Genomic DNA, 15,108 nt, shown 5'->3' with positions numbered 1-15,108 from the left:
TAAACAGATGGAGAAATATACCATGTTCTTGGATGGGAAGAATTAATATTGTAAAAATGACGATACTACCCAAAGCAATCTACAGATTCAATGCAATCCCTATCAAACTACCAATGGTATTCTCCACAGAATTAGAACAAAAAAGTTTACGATTCGTATTGAAACACAAAAGACCCCAAATAGCCAACAAAATCTTGAGAAAGAAAAATGGAGTTGGAGGAATCAGGCTCCCTGATATCAAACTATACCACGAAGCTACAGCAATCAAAACAGTATGGTCTGGCACAAAAACAGAAATATAGATCAATGGTACAGGGAAGAATGCCCAGAGATAAACCCATGCACCTATGGTCACCTAATTTATGACAAAGGAGGCAAAGATATACAATGGAGAAAAGACTGTCTCTTCAATAAGTGGTATTGGGAAAACTGGACAGCTACATGTAAAAGAATGACATCAGAACACTCCCTAACACCATACACAAAAATAAACTCCAAATGGATTAAAGACCTAAATGTAAGACCAGACACTATAAAACTCTTAGAGGAAAACATAGGAAAAACACTGTTTGACACAAACCACAGCAAGATGTTTTTTGACCCACCTCCTAGAGAAATGGAAATAAAAACAAAATAAACAAATGGAACTTAACTAAACTTAAAAGCTTTTGCACAGCAAAGGAAACCATAAACAAGACAAAAAGACAAGCCTCAGAATGGGATAAAATATTTGCAAATGAAACAACAGACAAAGGATTAATCTCCAAAATATACAAACAGCTCATGGAGCTCAATATCAAAAAGACAAACAATCCAATTAGAAAATGGGCAGAAGACCTAAATAAACATTTCACCAAGGAAGACATACAGATGGCCAAGAGGCACATGAAAAGATGCTCAACATCACTAATTATTAGAGAAATGCAAATCAAAACTACAATGAGGTATCACCTCACGCTGGTCAGAATGGCCATTATCAAAAAAGCTAGAAACAATAAATGCTGGAAAGCGTGTGGTGAAAAGGGAACCCTCCTGCACTGTTGGTGGGAATGTAAATTGATACAGCCACAATGGAAAACAGTATGTAGGTTCCTTAAAAAACTGAAAATAGAACTACTGTATGACCCAGCAATCTCATTACTGGGCATATATCTTGAGAAAACCATAATTCAAAAAGAGACATGTAGCACAATATTCACTGCAGCACTATTTACAATAGCCAGAACATGGAACCAACCTAAATGTCCATCGGCAGATGAATGGATAAAGAAGACGTGGCACATATATACAATGCAATATTACTCAGCCATAAAAAGAAACGAAACTGAGTTATTTGTAGTGAGGTGGATGGACCTAGAGTCTGTCATACAGAGTGAAGTAAGTCAGAAAGAGAAAAACAAATACTGTATGCTAACGCATACATATGGAATAAAAAAAAAATGGTACTGATGAACCTAGTTGCAGGGCAGGAATAAAGATGTAGACATAGAGAATGGACCTGAGGACACGGCATGGGAGGGGGAAGCTGGGGCGAAGTGAGAGTAGCATCAACACATGTACACTACCGAACATAAAATAGCTAGTGGGAAGCAGCGGCATAGCACAGGGAGATCAGCTCCGTGCTTTGCGATGACCTAGGGGGTGGGATAGGGAGGATGGGAGGGAGCCTCAAGAGGGAGGGGATATGGGGACATATGTATGCATATGGCTGATTCACTTTGGTGTACAACAGAAGCTAACACAGTATTGTGAAGCAGTTATGCTCCAATAAAGATCTATTAAAAAATTTTAGACACAAGAGACAACATTATATACTATTTACTGCTGGACAAAACTGTAATACAGATATAAAAACATAAAAAAATATAGCACATGTCTCTTCTTACTTGGGCTAAATAATAACAAATAATAAAAACTGGTTTTCCTATAAACCTCAATTCTCCGTACTCCTTAATATACACTCCCCACCCCTCCTCCACACTTTACTATGGACATTCTCACTCCTCTCTCTATGAAATGCTCTTCTCTCTACTCTCCATCTTACCCAAAACCTACTCAGTTTTTACAGGAGCAGTTCAAATTCCACCTGCCTACTTTGATCATGACTGACTCCTAGACTTTCCTATTTTTTAGAGTGTTAACAGCACGTGTTGTCGAGTATTTATAATGGGCCAAATGTTGTCCTTTCTAATAGGAGAGTGCGTATGGGTGAAGCCAGACACACACATGATGCAATAAAATTTAACAGGTGTTGTAACAGAATATGGGGTAAAATATCAGGGGAATGCAAAGTCAAGACTGAGTAGTTCTGCTTGTGGAAGTCAAAGAAATATTCAAAGAAACAGAATTGCAGTGGCTTTGTCTACAAGTCCCATCTGCCCCACCTTCTCTTCCTAAGCTTACCTTCCACAGGACCCTGCATACTCCAAACCTGCTACTCTAACTGCATTGACTGCCATTCCCTAAAACACGTTCCATCATCTCTCAACGCTTTGCCTTTGTTCTTTGTCTTCTGTGTTTCTAGAATTGTTTCTTATCTTTCTCTGTTGAAGGTCCATTTTTCAAGGTGTGGTTGAAATGTCAACTCTGTCATGAATATACGGCTATTGTTTTTAATCATAAATAATTCTTCCTTCCTCTGAACTTTTAAAACAGGATTTTATTAACATAAGGATTGATTTTCCTACCCAGTTCTCCCAATTCTTATACAAAAATCAGCCTTAATCTCTTGGAAAACTGTCAACTCCTTAAAGGCAACAATTCAATCGTATTCTCTAGTATTATTATTTTGAACTACATTTTTTTTAAGAAGGAAAACATAGCAAGTATTCAGTATCCCGTACAGACCCTATCATGATTTTGAGCATAGTAAGTGCTATTTTAAAAAGCTTTATTGAAGTATGATTGACAGACAATACATAATGGCACATATCTGAAGTGTATGATTTTGACACATAGATACTCCCGTGAAACCATCCTCACAAGGAAGATAATTAATGTATACCTCATCCCCAAAGCTTCATCATGACCTTTGCAGCACCCCCCCACACCACCACCACTCCTCACTTCCCCAGACAACCTGTTTTCTGTCACTATACATTAGTTTCATTTACTAGAATTGCACGCAAATGGAATCATAGGTACTTTTTTCTCTAGTTTATTTCATTTAGCATAATTATTTTGAAATTCATCCAAAATAATGTATCAATGGTTCATTCTCTTTTTATTGTTGAATAGTGTTCTAATTACATATCCTTTCACCTGCTGATGTGTATTTGGGTTGTTTCCAGTTTTGGGCTTTTACAAAGAAAGCTGCTATGAACGTACAAGTCTTTGTATGGACATATGCTTTCATTTATCTTGAGTAAATACCTAGGAGAGGAATAGCTGGATCATATGGTAAGTGTGTATTTAATATTTTAAGAAACTGATCAATTATTTTCCCAAAGTGGCTGTAATATTTTACATTCCCATAAGAAATGTATGTATCCAGTTATTCCACATTCTCACTAAAACTTGTAATGGCTAGCTTTTAAATTTTTAGCCTTTCTAATAGGTACACAGAAGTTCCTCAGTGTGGTTTTAATTTGCATTTTCCTAATCAGCAATGATGTTGATCATTTTTTCATGTGTTTATTTGCAATCCATATCTCTTCTTTGAAGAAATTCCCACTTAACTCTTTTGCCCACTTTTAAAGTTGGTTTGTTTTTCTGTGATTGAGTTTTATGAGTACTTTCTATATTTATGATAAAAGTCTTTCATCAGATACTTGTGTGAAAATATTTTCTCCAAGTCTGTGACTTGTGTTCTCATTCTCTAAACACTGCCTTTTGAAAAACAACTTTTTAACATGGATGAAACCCAATTAGGAATTGTGTCATACATTTTTGACCTTTTATAGATTATACTTTTGGTATCATATCTAAGGAAAATTTGCCGAATTCAAATTCACAAAGGTTTTCTCATATGTTTCCTAGAAGTTTTACAGTTTTTGTTTTAAAATTAGGTCTTTGATTAATTTTGAGCTATTCTGAATACAATGCAAAGTATGGTCCAAAGCTTTTTGTTTTGCAGGTGGATAACCACTTTTTTCAGTGTAATTTATTTGAAACACTACCCTTTCTCTACTGAATTATCTTTGCATATTTTCCTATATACATGGGGATCTATTTCTAAACTCTCTAATCTTTTCCATTCATCAGTTTGTCTATGTTTACACAATACTATGTCATCTTGATTACTGTAGCTGTAATTCTTGAAAACAGGTAGTACTAGACTCTAGTTTCTTCTTTTTCAAAGTTGTTCGGATTATTACAAGTCATTTGCATTCCATATGAATTTTATTTTTTTACTTTATTATTTTTTTTGCGGTACGCGGGCCTCTCACTGCCGTGGCCTCTCCCGCTGTGGAGCACAGGCTCCGGACACGCAGGCTCAGCGGCCATGGCTCACGGGCCCAGCCGCTCCGCGGCATGTGGGATCTTCCCGGACCGGGGCACGAACCTGTGTCCCCTGCATCGGCAGGCGGACTCTCAAGCACTGTGCCACCAGGGAAGCCCCTCCATATGAATTTTAGAACCAGGTATTCAATTGCTACAAAAAAGTCCTGCTGGGGTTCTGATTGGGACTCTGTTGAATCTCAATCTGGGGAGAATTGACATGTTAACAATATTGACTCTTGAGGCTTATGAACATTTTATCCTTCCATTTATTTAGGTCTTTTCTAATTTCTCTCAGGAGTGTTCCATAATTTTCCATGCACATGTCCTTCATATATTTAAAAAAATATTCATCCCTCAGTATTTTATATTTTGCTGTTATTATAAATGGTATTTCATTAAGCTTTAATTTCTGATTGTTCATTGCTAGTATATTGACTATACATATGAATTAATTTTGTGTATTGATTTTATATATTGTATTGATTGTAAATATTGATTGCATATTGATTTTGTATATATATTCTGCAAACTTATAGAACACACTTAACTAGCTTGAATAGTTCTTCTGTAGAAAACGTTATATTTTCTACATAAAGGATCTCTGAATAAAGGCAATTTTACTTATTTTTTAAAATCAGAATGGCTTTAAGTTCTTTTTCTTGCCTTACTATACTCACTGGATATAGACAGACGAATAGATAGACAGACAGGTAGATAGATACAAATACAGATACAGTGTATATATACACACAAAGGTGGTGAAAATGAACATCCTTGTTTTACTTCTCATCTTAAGGCTAAACATTTGGTTTTTCACCATAAGTATTTTTATGAGCTGAACTGTGTCCTCCCAAAATGCATATGTCCAAGTACCAAAGTCCAGTATCTCAGAATGTAATTATATTCAAATATGATGTCATTAAAGAGGTAATTAAGTTAAAATGAGGTCTTGAGGGTGGGACCTAACCCAATATGAATGGTGTCCTTATAAGAAGTGAAAATTTTGGATACAGCAATCCAGACACACAGAGGAAAAAAATCATATGAAGACAAAGGAGAAAGATGAACATCTAAAAAGCAAGAAAAGAGGGGTCAAAATGAAATCAACCTTGTCAATACCTTGATCTCAGACTTCAGACTCTAGAACTGTGAGAGAATAAATTTCTGCTATTTAAACCATCTGGTCTGTGATTTTGTAATGGAAGCCCCAATAAATTAAAACAAGTATGAGGTTAGCTATGTTTTTTTTTCTGTAGATGCCCTTATCAGGTTGAGAAAGTTCCCCCTTCTATTCCTCCTTTGTTGGGAGTTTTTATCAGAAATAGATATTGAATTTTGACAAAGCTATTTCTCTATTAAGATATTGAAAAATATCACTCTATTTTTGTTTGTTAATGATAAATTACATTGATTGAGACTTGAATATTAGACCAACCTTTCATTACTCGGATAGTTATCACTTTACTGTGATGTAGTAACCTTTTGATTTGCTAAAATTGTATTAAGAATGTCTGTATCAATGTTCATAAGGAACATTGGTTGATAGTTTTCTTTTCTTTTAATATCTTTGTTTCATTTTGGTATCAGGATAACATTGGCTTCAGAGAGTAAGTTGGGAATCATTTCCTCCTTTTACATTTTCTTAAAGAATTTGTGTAGAATTGGTATTTTTTCTTCCTTAAATGTTTGAGAAAATTTACCAGTAAAACCACCTTTAAAACCAGTAAAACCACCTTTGGACTATAATTTTCTTTGTGGGAAGAAATTAAATATAAATTCAACTTCTTTAATAGACATAGAGATATTCAGGTAATCTATTTCTTCTTCAATGAATTTTGGTAATTTGTGTCTTTTAAAAAATTTGTCTATTTCACCACGACTGGCAAATCTATTGATGTAAAGTCATGTATGATATTTCCTTATTATCTTTTTAAGATCTTTCCTGTAGTGATGTCATTTCTCTCTTTCCTCATATTGGTAATTTGGATCTACTTTCTTTTATTCCCCGATCATTCTGGCTAAAGGTTGATACTTTTATTGATCTTCTTAAAGAACTGGATCTTGGTTTCACTGATTTTCTATATTGTTTTCCTTCTTTCTATTTCAGTAATTTCTGTTCTCCTCTTTATCATTTATTTATTATTTATTTTGAGTTTAAAAATTGTTTTTCTTTTTATGCAATCATATATTTCTTAATATAGGCATTTAGTTCTTTAAATTTCCTCTTAATACTGCTTTAACAGAATCCTTCAAATTTTTTTATATTGTGTTTTCACTTTCATTCAGTTCAAAATACTCTGAAATTTTCATACTGATTTCTTTTTTGACCTATGAATTATTTTAAAGTAAGCTATTTAGTTTCCAAATATTTGAGGATGTTCCATCAATCTTTCTGTTGTTGATTTCTAATTTAGTTCCATTGTAGTCACAGGACACATTCTGTATGACTTTAATCATTTTAAATTTACTAGCCTATATTCCACGTGCACTTGATAAAAATGTATATTCTAGTGTTGCTGGGTGAAGTGTTCTATAAATCTCAATTAGGTGAAGTTGTATGATAACATTTTAAAGATATTCTATATTCTTCCTGATTTTCTGGGTCTTTTTCTTTCAGTTATTAAAGAGAGGTCTTTAAATTACCAACTGTAATTGTGAATTTGTCATTTTTTCCTTGTAATTCTATCAGTTTTACATGGTATATTTGGAAGCTCTGTTATTATGTGAATATTTAGAATTACTATATCCTCTCAACAAACTGACCCTTTTATTATTATGGAATAAACTTCTTTCTCTCTTATATTATTCTTTGCTCTGATATCTACTTTGATGTTAATACAGTCAATCCAATTTTTTTCCCATCTTTTTACTTTTAACCTAAATATATATGGCTTTACATTTGAAGGATGCTTCTTGCAGGCAACATATAGCTGTGCCCTGCTTTTTATTCATTTTGAAAAATCTCCATTTAAACAGCATATTTAAGACCACTTGCATTTAATGTTATTTTGTGGGCTAAAGTTAAAATCTATCATCTCGTTATTTGATTTTTAGTTGTCACATCTGTGAAAATTATCTGGTGATAATTTTAGCTTTAGTATATGTGAAAACATCTTTACTTTGAAAGATATTTTGGTTAACAGGTTTTTTTCTCCTTCAGTACTTAAGCATGGTTTCTACTATCTCCTCATTTACATGATTTCTGACAAGAAATCTGCTATATGAAATTATTTCTTTTTTGTAATTTTTGTTGCTTTTAATATTTTCTCTTTATCACTGGTTTTAAGCAATTTGATCATGATGTGCCTTGGTACAGTTTCTTTATGTTTCTTCTGTTTGTGATTCATTGCAGTTCTTTCAACTTCTTGAATCTGTAGGTTTACACTTTCAACAAATTTGAAAATCTGTAAATCATTCTTTTTTCTTTTTTTTTTCTTTTTTTTTTGCGGTACGCGGGCCTCTCACTGTTGTGGCCTCTACCGTTGCGAAGCACAGTCTCCGGACGTGCAGGCTCAGCAGCCATGGCTCACGGGCCTAGCCGCTCCACGGCATGTGGGATCTTCCCAGAACAGGGCACGAACCCGTGTCCCCTGCATCGGCAGGCGGACTCTCAACCACTGCACCACCAGGGAAGCCCTAAATCATTATTTTTTTCAAATGCTTTCCCCCAAGTCCTCTGCATATCTCCAGAGTTCTTTTTTATAGTTTTTTCTTCTCCAGTACTCTGTCCTGCAAACTCTAACTGTCTTGGTTTCCCAAGACTCTCATCTTGTCTCCTTAACTCTGTGGGTCTGGGAGGAGTGGCCAAGATGATGGAGTACGAAGAACCTGAGCTCACCTCCTCCCATGCGCACACCAAAATTACAACAATCTACACAGTTACTATTGATGAGAAAGGCTAGAAGACTAGCAGAAAAGATCTTCTACAACTAAAGACAGGAAGAAGGAACAACATCAAGATGGGAAGGAGGGGCGGAGCTGCATACTCTCAGGTGGGCAACACACATGGAAGAGAATAATTACAATTGCAGAGGTTCTCCCCAAGAAGCAAGGGGTCTAAGCCCCACACAGGGCTCCTCAGCCCAGGGGGTCCTGCACTGGGAAGAAAGACCTCAGAATGTTTGGTTCTGAAGGCCAGCAGTGCTTAATTTTAACAGTCCCAGAGGGCCGTAGTAAATAGAGACTTCACTACTAAAAGGGTGTACACAAAATCTCACATGCCCTGGGAGACAGGGTAGAAGGAATAATTTGAAAGGATCCTGAGTCAGACACACCTGCTGATCTTGAAGAGCCTCCCAGAGAAGCAGGAGCAACTGAAATTCACCCTGGAGACATAGACACTTGTGGCAGCTCCTTCTGGGAGTTTGTTCTACCATGTGAACACTGGTTCTGGCAAGCATCATTCTGCAAACCTCACTCCAGCTTATTGGCACAGGGACCCAGCCCCGCCAAACCAGGACCTGGCTCTGTCCACCAGAGGGCCCACGAACCAGCCCTGCACACCAGTGGGTTGACACAAACTCTGGGACCCTTCAGGCTCTGAAGCCAGAGAGCCTGGAATTCAGCTCCACCAACCAGTGAGCTGACACTAGCCCTGAGACCCCCTGGGCCACAGCCCAACCTACCAGCAACACAAAAGTAGCTGCAAGGCCCCCTGGCCCTGCAGCCAGAGAACCTAGGACATGGCCCACACACCAGCAGGCCAACATCAGCTCTGGGATATCTTGGGCTCCTCAGCTAGCTGCCCTGATATCTGGCCTCACCCACCATCAGGCAGACACCAGCTCTGGGACCCCCAGGGCTCTGTAACCAGAGACTCTGGTACCTGGCTTTGCCCACCAGCCAGATGGCACTAGCCCCAGGACCCCATGGGGCTCTGCAGTCTCCTCACGACCCGGCCCCACCCACCAGTGGCTGGAAGCCTCCTCACAAGGCAGGGCCTGGCAACGAAATGGACAGGGCCAGCCACACTGACCAGGCTGCCCACAGTACGCAGCCCACCATAACAGAAGAACCCACACAGCCCAAATAGGGGGCACCATTAATGCATACATCTCTGGTGACCAGAGGTGAATGTGTTTCTAGGACACATAGGACATCTCCTACAAAAGGCCACTTCTCTGAGATCAGGAAATGAAACAATCCTACCAAATACACAGAAATAAAAACAGCAAGTCACACAATATAGGGTGACATAGAAACATGTTCCAAATGAAGAAACAAGATAAAACTCCAGAAGAAAAACTAAGTATAATGGAGATAAGCAATCCACCCGATAATGAGTTGAAGACAATCATCATAAAGATGCTTAAAGAACGAGCAAGAAGATTGGAGGAACAGAGTGAAAAGTTATTAGTTCTTTTAAAAAGTTAGAAAATGTAAATAAAATAGAACCAAACAGAGGTGAAGAATTCAATAATAGGTATAAAAAATACACTAGAAGGAATCAAAAAGTTAGATGATACAGAGGAATGCGTCAATGAGTTGGAAGACAGAGTAGTGGAAATCACTGAAGCTGAACAAAGAATTAAAAAAATAAGGACAGTTTGGGACATCAAGTGTACTAACATTAGGATTACAGGGGTCCCAGAAGGAGGAGAAAGAGAAAGAGGCAGAGAATATATTTGAAGACATAACAGTTGAAAACTTCCCTAACCTAGGAAGGACATCCACATCCAAGAAGCACAAAGAGACTCAAACAGGATCAAGATAAAGAGCAACCCACCAAGACACCTTGTAATTAAAATGGTAAAAATTATAGATAAAGAGAGGATTTCAGAAGCAGCAAGGGAAAAGCAACAAGTTACAAACAGGTGAACTCCCATAATGCTATAAGCTGACTCCTCAGCAGAAACTCTGAAGGTCAAAAGTGAGTGCCATGATATATTTAAAAAGGTGAAAGGGAAAAGTCTACAACCAAGAATATTGTACCTGGCAAGGCTTTCATTCAGATTTGATGGAAAGATCAGAAGTTTTACAGACAAGCAAAAGCTAAAAGAATTCAATACCAGCAAACCAGCTTTACAAGAGATGTTAAAGAAACTTCTCTATGAGGAAAAGACAAGGCCACTACTAGAAACATGAAAATAACAAAAGAGAAAGCTTCTTCATTAAAGGCATATATATAGTACAGGTAGTAAATCAACCATGTATAAAGCTAGTAGGAAGAATAAAGACAAAACTGTAAACTCATGTGTATCCATAGTAAGTAGTTAATAAATACAAAAAACAAAAAGATGATAAATATGATGTCAAAAACAGTAAAAATGGGCAGGGGGAGTAAAAATATAGGGTTGTTAAAATGCATTTGAACTTAAGAGATCAGCAACTTAATCAAATATATATAGTATACTATGTATACTATATACTCACTTTTATCATAACACTAAAGTAGTCATCAAATCACAAGGGAAGAGATCAAAAGAAGAAGAAAGGAACAAAAAAGAACCCCAAACAATTAATAAAATGATGGTAAGTACCTATCAATAATTAATTTAAGTGTAAATGGACTAAATGTTCCACTCAAAAAGCACAGAGTGGGTGAATAGATATGAAAATAAGACCCATCTATATATGCTGTCTACAAGAGACTCACTTCAGATCTAAAGACACCACAGACTGAAAGTGAGGAGATGCAAAAAGGTATTAATGCAAATGGAAACGCAAATAAAGCCAAGGTAGCAATACTTATATCAGACAAAATAGACTTTAAAACAAAGACTGTAACAAGAGAAAAAGGACATTACATAATGATCAAGGGATCAATCCAAGAAGATATAACTATTGTAAATATATATGTACCCAACATAGGATCACCTAAATACATAAAGCAAATATTAACAGACATAAAGGGAGAAATTGACAGTAACACAATAATAGTAGGGGACTTTAACACCCCACTTACATCAATGGAAAGACCATCCAGTCAGAAAATCAATAAGGAAACACTAGCCTTAAATAACACATTAGACCAAATGAACTTAGTAGATATACACATAGAACATTCCATCAAAAAGCAGCAGAATACACATTCTTCTCAAGTGCACGTGCAACATTCTCCAGGACAGATCACATGCTAGACCACAAAGCAAGTGTCAGTGAATTTAAGAATACTGAAATTATATCAAGCATCTTTTCCAACCACAATGTTTTGAGACTAGAAATCAACTACAAGAAAAAAAACCCTGCAAAAACCACAAACACATGGAGGCTACACAGTATGCTACGAAACAACCAAGGATCACTAAAGAAATAAAAAATTACCAGAGATAAATGAAAAAACCCCACAACAATCCAAAATCTAAGGGATGCAGCAAAAGCAGTTCTAAGAGGGAAGTTTATGGTGATACAAGCCTATCTTAGGAAACAAGAAAAATATCTCAAATAAACAACCTTAAACCTAAAGGAACTAGAAAAAAGAAGAACAAACAAAACCCAAAGTTAGTAGAAGGGAAGAAATCATAAACATCAGGGCAGAAATAAATAGAGACTACAAAAACAAAAGAAAAGATCAATGAAACTAAGAGCTCATTCTTTGAAAAGATAAACAAAATTAATAAACCTATAGCCAGACTCATCAAGAAAAACAGAGGGCCCAAATCAATAAAATCAGAAAAAAGGAGAAGTTACAACTGACAGCACAGAAATACAAAGGAAAACAAGAGATTACTATAAACAACTATACACCAATAAAATAGCCTACAAGAAATGGACAAATTCCTAGAAATGTTCAATCTCTCAAGAGTGAACTAGGAAGAAAATGAAAATGTGAACATACCACTTACCAATAACGAAACTGAATTAGTGATAAAAATACTCCCAACAAACAAAAGTTCAGGAACAGATGGCTTCATAGGTGAATTCTAGCAAACATTTAGAGAAGAGTTAATACCTATCTTTCTAAAACTATTCCAAAAACTTCAGAGAAAGGAATGCTTCTGAACTTACTGGAATGCATTACTCTGATACCAAAACCAGACAAAGATATCACAAAAAAAAAGAGAGAAAATTACAGGTCAGTATCATTGATGAATATAGACACAAATATCCTCAACAAAATACAATATATTAAAAGGATTACACACCATGATGAAGTGGGATTTATCCCAAGGATGCAAGGATGAATCAACATTTGCAAATAAATCAATGTGATACACCATATTACCAAACTGAAGAACAGAAAACATATGATCATCTCAATAGATGCAGGAAAAGTTTTTGATAAAATTCAACATCTATGTATGATAAAAACCTCTCAACAAATTGGTTTCGAGGGAACACACCTCACCACAATAAAGGCTATATATGACAAGCCCACAGCTAACATCATACTCAAGGGTGAAAAGCTGAAAGCATTTCCTCCAAGATCAGGAACAAGACGAGTATGCCCACTCTTACCACTTTTATTCAACACAGTATTGGATGTCCTAGATACAACAGTCAGACAAGAAAAAAAAATGAAAGGAATCCAAATTGGAAAGGAAGATGTAAAACTGTCACTGTTTACAGATGACATGATGCTATACATAGAAAATCCTAAAGATGCCACCATAAAATAGAATTCAACAATGAACTCAGTAAAGTTGCAGGACACAAAATTAAAATATAGAAATCTATTGCATTTCTATACATTAACAACTAACTATCAGAAAGAGAAATTAAGAAAACAGTCCCTTTTACAATTGCATCAAAAAGAATAAAATATCTAGGAACAAATATAAATAAGGAGGTAAAAGACCTGAAATTGAAAATGACACAAACAGCTGGAAAGATATACCATGTTCATGGATTGGAAGAATTATTATTGTTAAAATGACCATACTATTCAAGGCAATCCACAGATTCAAATGTAATCCCTATCAAAATACCCATAGCATTTTCCACAAAACTAGAACAAATAATTCTAAAATTTGTATGGAAACATAAAAGACCCGAACAGCCATAACAATCTTGACAAACAAGAACAAAGTTGGAGGCATCACATCCCTTGATTTCAAACTACACTACAAAGCTACAATCATCAAAACAGCACAGCACTAGCACAAAAACAGATACAAAAATGGATGGCCCAGAATAGAGAGCCCAGAAATGAACCCACACTTACACAGACAATGAATCTATGACAGAGGAGGCAAGAATATACATGGGGAAAATACAGCCTCTTCAATAAATGGTGTTGGGAAAACTTGACAGCTATGTACAAAAGAATCAAACTGGACTACTCTCTCACACTATGCACAAAAATAAATTCAAAATGGATTAAAGACATAAATATAAGACCTGAAACCATAAAACTTCTAGAGAAAAACATAGGCAAGCTCTTTGACACTGGTCTCAGTCATATATTTTTGGATGTGTCTCCTCATTTGTAAGGGAAACAAAAGCAAAAATAAACAAATGGGACTACATCAAACTAAAAAGCTTTTGCACAGTGAAGGAAACTATGAACAAAATGAAAAGGCTACCTACTAAATGGGAGAAAATATCTGCAAATGATACATCCAATAAGGTGTTAATAACCAAAATATACAAAGAACTCAACATCAAAAAACCAAACAACCTGACTGAAAAATAGGTAGAGGATCTGAAAAGACATTTTGCCAAAGAAGACATCTAGATAGCCAACAGGCACATGAAAAGATGTTAAACATCATTAATCATCAGGAACATGCAAATCAAAACCACAATGAGATATTACCTCACACCTGTCAGAATGGCTATCAGAAAGACCACAAATAACAAATGTTGGCAAGTATGTGGAGAAAAAGGAACACCTGGGCACTGTTAGTGGGAATGCAAGTATGGAAGCTCCTCAAAAAATTAAAAATAGAATCACCAAATGATCCAGCAATTCCACTCCTGGGTATTTTTCCAAAGAAAACAAAAACACTAATTTGAAAAGATATATGCAGCCCTCTGTTCACTGCAGCATTAGTTACAATAGGTAAGATATGGAAGCAACCTAAGTGCCCATCAATAGATGGATGGATAAAGATGTGATATATATTGGAATATTACTCAGCCATAAGAAAGAATGAAATCTTGCCATTTGCAACAACATGAATAGACCTAGAGGATGTTAGGCTGAGTGAAATAAGTCAGAGGAAGACAAATACTGTATTATTTCACTTGTGTGTGGAATGTAAAAAACAAAACAAATGAACAAACATAAAACAGAAACAGAACTATAGATACAGAGAACAAACAGGAGGTTGCCAGAGGGGAGGGGAGTGGATGGAGGAAAGAAGTAGGTTATGAAGATTAAGAGGTTGCAAAATAAATAAGTTACATGTATGAAATGTACAGTGTGGGAAATATAGTCAATAAAAATGGTGACTCAGAACTAGATTTCTCATGGTGACCATTTTTGAAATGCACAGAAATACTGAATCACTGTGTTTTGTAACAGGAACTAACATAGCGTTGTAGGTCAATATATTTCAAAAACAAGCAAACTTATAGAAAAAGAGATCAGATTTGTAGTTATCAGAAGCAGGTGGTGGGCAGATGAGGAACTGGATGAAGGCAGTCAAAAGGTACCAACTTCCAATGATAGGATAAGTACTAGGGATGCAATGTACAACATGGTAAATATAATTAACAGTGCTTTATGTTATGTGTGAAAATTGTTAAGAGAGTAAATCTGAAGAGTGCTTATCACAAAAA

At 36.0% G+C, this 15,108-nt stretch overlaps 1 protein-coding gene across 1 annotated transcript in view; it reads right to left on the bottom strand.

Moving 5' to 3' along the window:
- Positions 1–15,108, bottom strand: part of ADGRV1 (adhesion G protein-coupled receptor V1) — a 542,990-nt gene that overhangs the window by 179,543 nt on the left and 348,339 nt on the right. The gene's annotated exons all lie outside the window — the stretch shown is intronic.

The sequence above is a fragment of the Phocoena phocoena genome, chromosome 3 (genome assembly GCF_963924675.1).
Source record: "Phocoena phocoena chromosome 3, mPhoPho1.1, whole genome shotgun sequence".
Taxonomy (NCBI): Eukaryota; Metazoa; Chordata; class Mammalia; order Artiodactyla; family Phocoenidae; genus Phocoena; species Phocoena phocoena.
This window is presented reverse-complemented; position numbering and strand designations above follow the sequence as displayed.